The 11,725-nt window shown below is 34.7% G+C and overlaps 1 long non-coding RNA gene across 1 annotated transcript; it reads right to left on the bottom strand.

Annotated features, from left to right (window-relative positions):
• Nucleotides 1-3,635: 3,635 nt before the first annotated feature.
• LOC117324213 lies at nucleotides 3,636-6,270 on the bottom strand. The gene is made up of 2 exons (XR_004531940.1): nucleotides 6,173-6,270; nucleotides 3,636-5,701 (listed from the first exon to the last, which is right to left on the bottom strand). It is a non-coding gene; the product is annotated as an uncharacterized LOC117324213 (long non-coding RNA).
• Nucleotides 6,271-11,725: the final 5,455 nt, after the last annotated feature.

Below are 11,725 nucleotides of genomic sequence, written 5' to 3'. Positions count from 1 at the left end.
AGTAGGTGCATTGCAGAATTTTGGGTGAGCTTCCTCTTTGACCTTTATCTGTGCTTGATATCCTTCAAGGTGCCTAGCTCGTCTTTGAAAACCTCTAAGTATTTCTCGAGCTGTTGAGGGTTTAGAACCACTCAAAACGATGATCATCTTAACACTGTCCCAGTCCAGTTTGGTACTGCGAAACCAACCCCTTCTAAGCAATGATGGACCACCATGTTTAACTACGAACAAGTCTAAACACTTGTGTGGATTGTTGAGTTGGACTTGAACTTCCAACACGCCCAGATGACTTAACTTTTCCTCCCGAATAAGTCTTGTGTACTGGAGCACCCCTTTTCCTACTTCAGATAGCTAAAGGACGCCAACCGACCTTTAGCGACCGAAACTATTTTATACAGCGCAACTCTAAATTTGATGACAACGACGTGTACTTACATTTTAGGTTTCATATATCCCATTTTAACAGTCCAATCACTAATTCACACTTAATTGATGATACATGAACACAAAACACTTCGCTACATTATTCGATCGCTTCAAGTGACATATTTAGAACAAGGCGGCATTGTTTGTAAAAATACGATACGGAATGTGTATATTAAGAGGAACTTTTCGTTCGTTATCTTGGTATTTACCGAACCGCTATTTTCAATCCAAAGTGTTATAAGAATGAAGCCTTGATGTTAAAAAATCGTGATTGTGTGTCTTTGAGTACTATTTTTGTGGATTTAATTATGGATTCATATAAAAGAGGTAATATTGTGACATCGTTACACACTTGAATGTTATTTAGCTGTTTTATATAATCAGAATCCTGACTTTAAACATTTAACATTCTGCGCAGTGTAAACCCGCCGGTGTAAGGTTTCACGACGCCCGTCACAAGTTTCTATAATATAAGATTCTAATATCTACCGGGTTATATTTTTTGTATATTGTAATCTTAGAAAGGACAAAGTGATAATAATAATGATAATTGTCTGGGTTTTTTTTTCGCAAACAGGAAAGTTGATAAGACGTTAGATTATATTAAACCAAGCCAAACCAATCACCGCTAGTTAATATTGCTACATCTGGTAACTATTTTATGTAATAGCAGTTATAACTAATACAATACCGTTAGTACGCATTGCTTTACCTGGTAACTATGTTATGGAACCTTACTACTAAGGCAATGACTGCTGGTTAGTATTGCTACTCCTGGTAATTATTCTATTTAACCTTAGCTACAACTTGGACAATTCCACCTATGTTATGTAGTCTTTGGAAGGAGAATGGTCAGTATTATACAGTTATTGAAAGGGTGTGAAGGAAATAACACTTTAATGTCCCCCGGGACATGAACTATTTTCCTAGGCTTCTGAGGGAAATACATGTAGTTGATGTCAATGGGGGGTGGGGGGTGGGGGTGGGGGGGTGGTGGGGGGGGGGGGGAGGGGGTTGCAATAAAAGTGATATTTGCTGAAATACCCATACAATAGCTGTTTTATTATACCTCATTTAAAGCATTCCATGTTTTTCGAACCAGTGTTCATATCCTCCACTATTCCTAATGCTTTTTCCCGAAGATAGTCTTTTAGCATGCTAACTGCCGTTTTTATTACTTGTTTTGTGCTAGCGCTGTCTTTTTCAGAAAAAGTCCTCTCCAGCACTTCTTCATCCAGATTATCGAAACTTGTAGATGAAACCATTCTCCGAAATGTTCCTTTAGCATTCCCTCCTACGATTTCAGTAAACATACTGTGTCTGCTTCTTCTTGGTCTCGAAAACGCTTATGCATTGACCAATCAGAATGAACAAAGCAAAAAAACTGCGAAAATATCAATGTGCTCATTCCGGGTAAATAGCACTTTTGACTATTAACCTGGTTAATAGCGCTTTTGGAGGATGTGGTTAAAGTAGCATTTCTATTGTCTACTTTTTATAAAGTGTAAAAATAGGGAAAGGTATAATATTATACAGTTATTGTATGAGTGTGAGGGAAATAGCACTTTTATTGTCCCCCAAGACATGAACTATTTTCCGAGGCGAAGCCGAGGGAAATAGTTAATGTCAAGGGTGACAATAAAAGTGCTATTTCCCGAAATACCCATACAATAACTGTTTTATTATACCAGCATTTAAATCATTCCATTTTTTCTCTCGAACCAATTTTCATATCCTCACTAATCCTAATGCTTTTTCCCGGAGATAGTCTTTTTGCATGCTAACTGGCGTTTTTATTTCTCGTTATGTGTTTGCGCTGTCTTTTTCAGAAAAAAATCCTCTCTAGCATTTCTTCGTCCAGATTATCGAAACTTTTAGATGACGCCATTTTCCGAAATGTTCCTGTAGCATTCCCTTGAACGATTACTATGTCTGCTTCGACTATTAACCTGGTAAATAGCATTTTTAGAGGATGTGTTTCAAATAGCATTTCTATTGTCTACCTTTTATATGGAGTAAAATAAGGAAAGGTATAATAATAAGTGTTACATTAACTTAGACCTGGCTATATTCTAGCTTGATTATCTCAATATGTCGCAACAACGATACGTGTCCGGAGAACGTGACCATTTGACCTTTCTCCATACTACTTACAGGATAGCTTGTTCTCGATAAAGATGACCGGGCGTTTATTATGTCTTTAGTTTGTCAATACGTGTATGGTATTACTGACTGTTACAGGCGCTATTCAAACCAAGGAAATTGACAATATAGTCGCTTACCACTTTGTGAATTTGTCATGTTTGCCAATTCGTTGTTGTTGATATTCCCATTCCTAGTAGTACTTTCGCCACTTTCTCAATCTATAGTATTTAAATGTAGCAGTTAGTTTTGATACCAATGCTTCCTTTCGGTTATTTTTTTCAAATTTAATACCGATTGGCTAGCATACAAATTTTGAGAAATACAATTTGATAATGACTATGAGAAATCGTCATGATCTGTATTATGATGTATTTCCATGTGATATTGTTTTATAGAAAATAATTTATTCTTGTAGAGCGTTTTATGATTTCGTTTCCACAACCCCTGTTTTCACTTTGATAACGAGATATAGTTTCGATTTCGACTCAAATTACCATGACGAATGTCGTTTCATGTAATCCCATGCTTAAACGATATCTCAAGGGGCATTTCTTCGTTTGAATACAGTTTAGGTAGTCAAAATTAAACTTAATGGAAGATATTATTTCTTGCAAGTAGTAAAAGTAATAATCTTTACATTACTACGGCAGGTTTACTCTCAAGGTAAACCAAAGTTTTTCGAGTATTAAGTCCTGAAAATTCCTAATTCAACCCAAAGCATCACTTATTAAAGCAAAGACAAACGGTATTTGTATACGATACGCCTTTTTCCTGTATATTTCGGTGAGTATTTCATTATTTGTAGGCACAATCACCCATCTAATCATCGTCGGACATAGATTTCATCAATTGAAATTGTGTATATTTCCGATGTCCAAACGAAAGAATGTCCCTTTAAGCACTCACAATATTCGATTCCTATCTTGCGGAAAACAGTCTTTTGATAAAGAAGAAAGTATGAACGAAAACTCACTATTCTCGGCATACAACAATGACGACAAAACGCTACATCAAGACATCGGAAACGAAGGGAAGGTAACACAAAAATTAAATACAAACACAAATTGAAATACAGTGTTTTTATACCACCAAAGCAACCAAATAGACCCAACATCTAATTACTCACCATTTATCAGATATCACAGATAAATACACGAAGCATTACATAGATATGATAGCTAACCTGCCAGGAAAAGTTTCCCTTAGTCATACACGCAATAACAATCATCTTAAATTATCAGTATTGAAATAATGCGACTTGCAACATATACGGATATAAAATCTGAGCTAAAAACGCAATTCCAAAACACGGAAATTATCACATTTCTTTTTATTTGTAAACTTCGATGCGACTCTGGGCATTTTTTGAAGGTATGATTTCCTTATCACAGGGTATTATCTCTTACGATGTAGCAAATTTGCTGTATTTTGGGGCTCTGACAGGAGCTGTTCAGTAAATATTTCACGACGTGAAATTTCACTTTTTTGGAATAGAATAATATATCACAGCATACCTTGTATCCTTTCACTTTTCAGTAACAAGTGTTATAAATCGCCTACTGAAGTGTTAAAGGTGTATATAGGCTTATCACAATTCTTACTTATAGGTTTGTCTTAGAAAGGAGATAAACATATAATCAGCATTTTTTTCTTAATTTCGAAAAAGAATTTCTAAACACACCAAAAGTCAGGTTCTATGTAATCAAAATAAATAAATAGCAACTGAAAAACACATCTAACAACAAGTCAGATATATTGTTATAATTGTAATAATGGTATTAATTACCGATAAGGGGGTTATATATTGTTTTGATTAGAGGTTTTATACTATTCTCATCAACCTCTATTACATACCAATGTTACAGGTTGTCCTAAATCACAGATAAAAGTTTGGGTCTGGACATACATGATGTATTTTATCACATACATATGTTACAGGTTGTCACAAACCAAAGATAAATAGCTTGGACGTAAAGGATGTTCTTTATCACATAAAATTGTTAAATGATGTCTTAAATCACAGATAAACAGACCGGACATAAAAAAAAACGTCCTCATCTCATAACCAGTACATCTGCATTAAATCATGAAAGTTTGTTAAAAGTCAGATATATTGACTACCTAAACGTAAAAAATGTCCTCATCACAGATGTTACAGATAGTCCAACAACAGGATATGTTGACTATCTCAACTTAAAAAATGTCCTCATCACAGATGCTACAGATAATCCTACAACACAGATATATTGACTACCTAAACGTAAAAAATGTCCTCATCACAGATGTTTCAGATTGTCCTAAAACACAGATATATTGACTACCTCAAACGTAAAAAAATGTCCTCATCACAGATGTTTCAGGTTGTCCTAAAACACAGATATATTGACTACCTCAAACTTAAAAAAATGTCCTCATCACAGATGTTTCAGGTTGTCCTAAAACACAGATATATTGACTACCTCAAACGTAAAAAAAATTGTCATCATCACAGATGTTTCAGGTTGTCCTAAAACACAGACACATTGACTACCTATACGTAAAAAAATGTCCTCATCACATAACGCAAATGTTTCAGTTGATCAGTCTTTTCAAAATGGCGCCGTCTAGGTGACGTTCCGATAACATCACAAAGAGACGACGTCATGATTATGCTACCGATTCCCGCGCTTATCATACAACTGAGCATTTTTACTGTGTATACTCTAATCGAATCGCAGTCAGAGATTACTAAGCTGATAAAGGGAGACATGTAACAATATACCTGTATACGTAAATAAGAAGTTGTTCTAAATCCAGATAAATTGACTGCGTGGATGAAAACATTTCTATCAATTACATACATGTATTCTCGAATTGGAGGTTGTCCTAAATCATTGATAAACTGACTGCGTAGATGTAAACATTTCTATCAATTACATATATGTAGACACAAATGTTAAAAGTTGTCCTTTACGACAATAACCCTGTTTAACACCTGTTTCCGTAAGCCATTATCACTTTAAAAGTAATAAGGAGACAGGTACATCATCCGTTCGTTTTGAGGGACAGGGCGTCTCCATAAAATTCGAAAGTAGCCTGATGCTCTACGGCGTGGTTTCTCAATTGTTGTGTGTTCTGGAGAGTGATACGCCTATCAGGAAAAACAATGGTTTACATTATTTTTTAAGGTATGTTTATTTCGTTAAACAAATACACGATTGATGTACAGTTTTATTGTCATCATGAATGTATTATAAAGTGATTTTTTGTTTTCCTACTTCAGAAAAGTGGAGATATCCCAAACATTCTTGTAGAGTCACTTCAGGAAAAAATGTGTTTATCAATTGTTTTAAACTCATTTTCTTTCCAAAGGAAAAGCAATTCATTTATATATATATATATATTAGTTATTTTCTTCTTTTCCATTTCTCACATTATTATTTCTGAACTTAACGTAATCACTGCAAACACATTTAAATACATGTATTTACTAAAGTAACTTAGATAACCCCTATCCTGAAACTGGTATCACCAGGAGACTAGTGATTTGATCTATAACAACCTTTATAGAAATAATTATAAAAATGTCACCTTCAGAGAAAATTCCAAAAAAAATACTCACCCCTAAATTCATTGGTCTTTTCTTCCTTTTGTTTTTATGTGGTCTTTCCTCTTCTTTTCTTTGACTTTCCTTACTCCTGCGACGTTTTTCTTCTTCTTCCCTTCCTCTTTCGTTTTCTTCCCGTTTTATTTCTTGATTTTCTCTACATATTTCCTTACTCATACGACGTTTTTCTTCTTCTTTCCTTTCTCTTTCGTTTCTCTCCCGTCTTTTTTCTTGATATTTTCTACATCTTTCCTTACTCCTGCGAAGTCTTTCTTCCTTATTTCTACTTCTTTCGTTTTCAATGCGCATTTCTTTTTCATTTTCCCAACGACTTTCCTTATTCCTATGACTGATCTCTTCTCCATTACTTTCACTACTACTTATATCGTTTCGTATGTCTACCTTGTCATCTGAAATCTTTTTCTGAAAATAAAATGAAATGAGATTGCGCTCTTACAGTGTGTGCACTTCTTTTGATATATTTTAATCATACATATACCTATTGTCACCAACTTTAAGGGTTATCTAAGATAATAATGTTGAATTTGATACAATAATGTATTCATGTACCCAAATCTTTGTTCAGGCATGTACTTTCTAAAATAATCAACAATTTCCCGTATATGCTGACCGTTCCGTCTGTAGATTTAATTTGGGGTAAGATGTAGCAGCGAACAGTTATAAGTCACAAAAAAATGATCATGATGTTAAGTTTACAACTGTCAATAGCAAATAATAGGAACATTTGTTTGACTTTTCCCTTTTCAGGTACGTATTAACACTTATTTCGTTTTGACCTTGAAATGTAAGCGCTGGCTGTGTATGATATCACGCAAATAAGGCATAAAATGATATCTACATATATCAATAAAAAACTCCTATATCATATTATTAAGACAAATAATACGTCCCATAGTAAGAAGACAGTTTTCAAGACAATTCATAAAAGTGTCGAGATTTCGACTTTTTTCAGAAATATCTATCTGTTCTAAATGCCCTTACCAGCCTTCACTACCCCATAGACCATATTTTGTGATCCTTTAAATTATTATTTTTTATCGTAACTGGTGCGTAAACTACATTGTATTTACAAATATTCTGAAAGACGCACGTTGAGTTTAGACACCAGTAAAGGATAAAAAAACAAGAATTATTCCATACATATACATTTAACGCGTGTTTTTATTCAATGTTACCTAACGATTTAATCTTTTTCGGTGTCATACGAATAGACATAACAGCCGGCCGAGCGATTTATGGAATTGATAAAAAGAGGTTTCGTCTAGTATTTTTTTTTCATTTTTAAGGCTATAAAAAAATCTTCATCCGAAATGAGGGGGGGGGGGGGGGGGGGCGTCCTGACCACCAACATCAACTGGTATCAAACAGAAGTACTATTAGGCTGATTTTATACAGGGAGAAGAGACATTCGTAAATGCATGTATATGATAATTACCACGTTTTGAATATCAAGGCTTATGATGACACTGTTGTTATTAATCTGGCAGCTCAGAGGTATACGTAGTTGGGGTCCACAAGAACTTCTCTGAAGTTCTGGTATCTGTCCAGAAGACCTAGGATGGCCTCTAAATAAAAAAAAGACAGGATTGAAATGTTTTGTCTTGATTGTGCCGTTGATTGGGCAGAAGACGCCCATCCTTACGTAACACCTGGTCTTGTTACCTTTAATTATGTGAAAATGTCTTTCTACAAACCAGCGGTTTTGTTTATTCTTGTCCTCATTTTGTTGATATTGGGTAAGAATTGCGGCTTTGGTTTCATATAAGTATTATCGGCTTGTTTTCACGACGAGTAATTTTTATTTGACTAACATCATTCATGACATCTTTTATGTTTAGATTAATATCACGTGACCATTGTTTCGTTTTGTTCATTATAACATTTTTGTTATTTCCGTTTTTGATAGATACAGTTCGGTATTTGATAATTTTAGCGAGATAACAAACCTTACTCTAGGCAACTTATGATAGCAACATGCTTCCACAATATTGCAAAAACGTGCACGAATAAGTTCAATTCAGATAACGTTATGAAAACCTCATGAACACATTTTACAATTGGTTGTAACTAAATCGCGTATTCTTTAAGGTGCTGAAATGGCAACGCAATATTTTTCCGGTGTGATTTGGGTCGCACTACGCAAGGCCTATTACATTCTTCAAGTACCACGATCATCATATTGTAGCACGTGTTAAAGGTATGGATATAACTCATACTTACGAATCAAAGTCTTGGACCTGACTGTCAGACTGGGTGGGCAGATAATGAAATAAGATGAAAAGCATGTTATTGTCATATATATGTAAGAAATGGTAGTAGCAAGTTTTAACGTAAGAAATGATAACGATGTGCTATGATATTACTTTACCCATTTTGCTGCTATATCAATCTCGAACTCTTGTGTAAACGTGATGACAGTTTAGTCAACAAATTAATATACAACAAGTTTATATGACTTTCCGGAATTTTGAACTTTAGCCCGAACTACTTTTTCTTTGTTGCTGTATGTCCCATAATCTTTGTAAACGTCATTAGGAATAGATTCGACGTTATACGTCATTCTATAATAACTAACCTGAGTGAAATAAATACCATATACAGCAACCACTCGTTGTGTAAACTAGTACCGTGCTATGTGTACATACAGTACCGCACTTACAGTACGTGCTTTATTCATTTTACCAGTAAATTATCGAAAATTATTCATTCTATAAAAGTGATATTTTTCACCAGTAAGAAAATATTTTGTGATTTGACAGATTTTGCTTTAAAAATGCGCACTCGTGAAAAATATCAAAATATTAGCCCCACTAGTGAAATATATTTGGTGTTACTGAAGACACTGCTAAATATCCTCTATATAATGGTATACATATAGCATTGCGCTATTATTTCATACACACATTACCGTGTTATATCACACATACAATAACGTGCTTTGTCATACTTTGGTTCGGTTTGTTTTTGTTTAATGTCCTATTTACAGCCAGGGTCATTTAAGGACGTCATACAAACAGAACCGTGATATGTTATACATACAGTACCGTACTATCTTATACATACAGTACCGTGATATGTTATACATACAGTACCGTGATATGTTATATATACAGTATCATGATATGTTATACATACAGTACCGAGATATGTTATACATACAGTACCGAGATATGTTATACATACAGAACCGTGATATGTTATACATACAGTACCGTACTATCTTATACATACAGTACCGAGATATGGTATATATACAGTATCATGATATGTTATACATACAGTACCGTGATATGTTATATATACAGTACCGTGATATGCTATACATACAGTACCGAGATATGTTATACATACAGTGATATGTTATACATACCGTACCGTGATATGTTATACATACAGTACCGTGATATGCTATATATACAGTACCGTGATATGTTATACATACAGTACCATGATATGTTATACATACAGTACCGTGATATGCTATATATACAGTACCGTGATATGTTATACATACAGTACCATGATATGTTATACATACAGTACCGTGATATGTCATACATACAGTACCGTGATATGTTATATATGCAGTACCGTGATATGTTATATATGCAGTACCGTGATATGTTATATATACAGTACCGTGATATGTTATACATACAGTACCGTGATGTTATACATACAGTACCGTGCCATGTTATATATACAGTACCATGATGTAATGTTTTACATTCAGTACCATACTATAATGTCATGCATACGATACCATACTAAATTTACATATAGTACCCTATTATGTTTGACATACAGTACTGTCCTATGGTATGCATACAGTACCGTGCTATAATGATATTTCTACCACAATACGCCGTGTTGTTCCACTCTCAAGCAATTGTATAAATGTGCCTACTGTTGGATAAATATATGTTATATACCACTAGTGGTATATGTATGTCATATACCACTAGTTGTATATGACCTTCCGATCTTTTGATTGGTCAAGAATTCGAACTTTGACCCAAGCTGCAATTGTTATTGACGTCATCAATAATCGAATGACGTCACATTACCGGGTCCCGGACGTCACCGGTACACTTTATTTATATACGCGAAATTATACTTGGCCACGTTTCCCTTTGATCAAAGCCGATATTATTGTGGTAGAAACAGGTCACACGACTCGTGATTGTTGGATATGGAATTTATTTCACACTCGCAAGTTATTTTTTAAAAGTTGCAAAAGACACTCGCTAAAGCTCGTGTCTTTTACAACTTTAGAAAAATAACTTACTCGTGTGAAATATATTCCACATCCAACACTCGCTCGTTGTGTAACCTCTATATATACAGTACCGTGCTATAATGCAATATATATAGCATCGTGGTATAACATTTTACACAGGGATAAATACTATTAAGCATATTGGACCTTTCCAGACATGACAAAGTTTGTGACAGTAGGGACTGTCACCCGTATGTCGTTTGACACTGTTCCATACCTATAAAGCTTAGTAGAGAAAGGGTACCCTACCTCATATTCCCGACTTCTTGAGGTTCCAAATCTCCTTCGTTGCTTATGCTTATGCAGTTACAGAAAATTAAAATCTATAAGACTATGTACAAATCAATGCTACAAAACGTTTACATTCAATATTTGTTCGTTCACATTGTATTAAAGATATTTTTTTCATTAAAAAAAACCAGGATGAGTGGAATGAATTAATGGAATTATATCGATGACACAATATTCACCATCGTTTTTTATACCGTAAGTTTGTTAAACTAATTAAAACACAAAATTGTATCCAATAAGATCATGATTTTCAAAACAGCGCCTGTAACTTAACACTTTTACTGAATTTCACTTGGACAATCCTAGTAAAATTCAGATAATCTGTAGGTTCTCAAGAAAGTATAACATATACCTGATTCGATCGCTGTGAAGATGGTGGTAACGGTACACCTGGTTGTGTTGCTGTTGGTGATGATAACGGGGATGGTTGTTTGGGTGGATGTTGTTGTGTGGGCTGAGCTACAGGTTGTGTTGCTTTTGGTGATGACAACGGGGATGGTTGTTGGGATTGAGGTTGTTCTTGGGGCTGTGTTAGAGGTTGTGGTGTTGGTAGTTGTCTTGGTCGCATTTCGGAATGCGATGAAGATACCGATGGTGTTGGCGATGGTGTTGGCGATGGTGTTGGCGATGGTGTTGGCGATGATGCTATACTTGATCTCTGACAAGTGAATGCTCCGCACTTTAGTTTTCTCATTCCGAGAACAATCTGGTGACAAAAATAACGATTCATCGAGAATCTGTAATTTAGGTCAACAGTTCAACCATAATGTAAGGCAATGTTCTTATAGCAGAATGAAAAGTTCTTAAAATTCAAACCGTGCATGGAAACATTTCAATTATAACAGGTTACTAAGGATACATTTCATTCATAACAAATTAACAGGGATACAAAACAATTTTAATCATAACCTAGTAATTAAGGATACATTTCATTCATAACAAGGTAACTAAGGATACATTGCAATAGTAACAAGGTA

The sequence above is a fragment of the Pecten maximus genome, chromosome 3 (genome assembly GCF_902652985.1).
Source record: "Pecten maximus chromosome 3, xPecMax1.1, whole genome shotgun sequence".
In the NCBI taxonomy this organism is placed as follows: domain Eukaryota; kingdom Metazoa; phylum Mollusca; class Bivalvia; order Pectinida; family Pectinidae; genus Pecten; species Pecten maximus.
The sequence above is the reverse complement of the archived record's forward strand: the minus strand, read 5'-3'. Positions and strand labels throughout refer to the sequence as shown.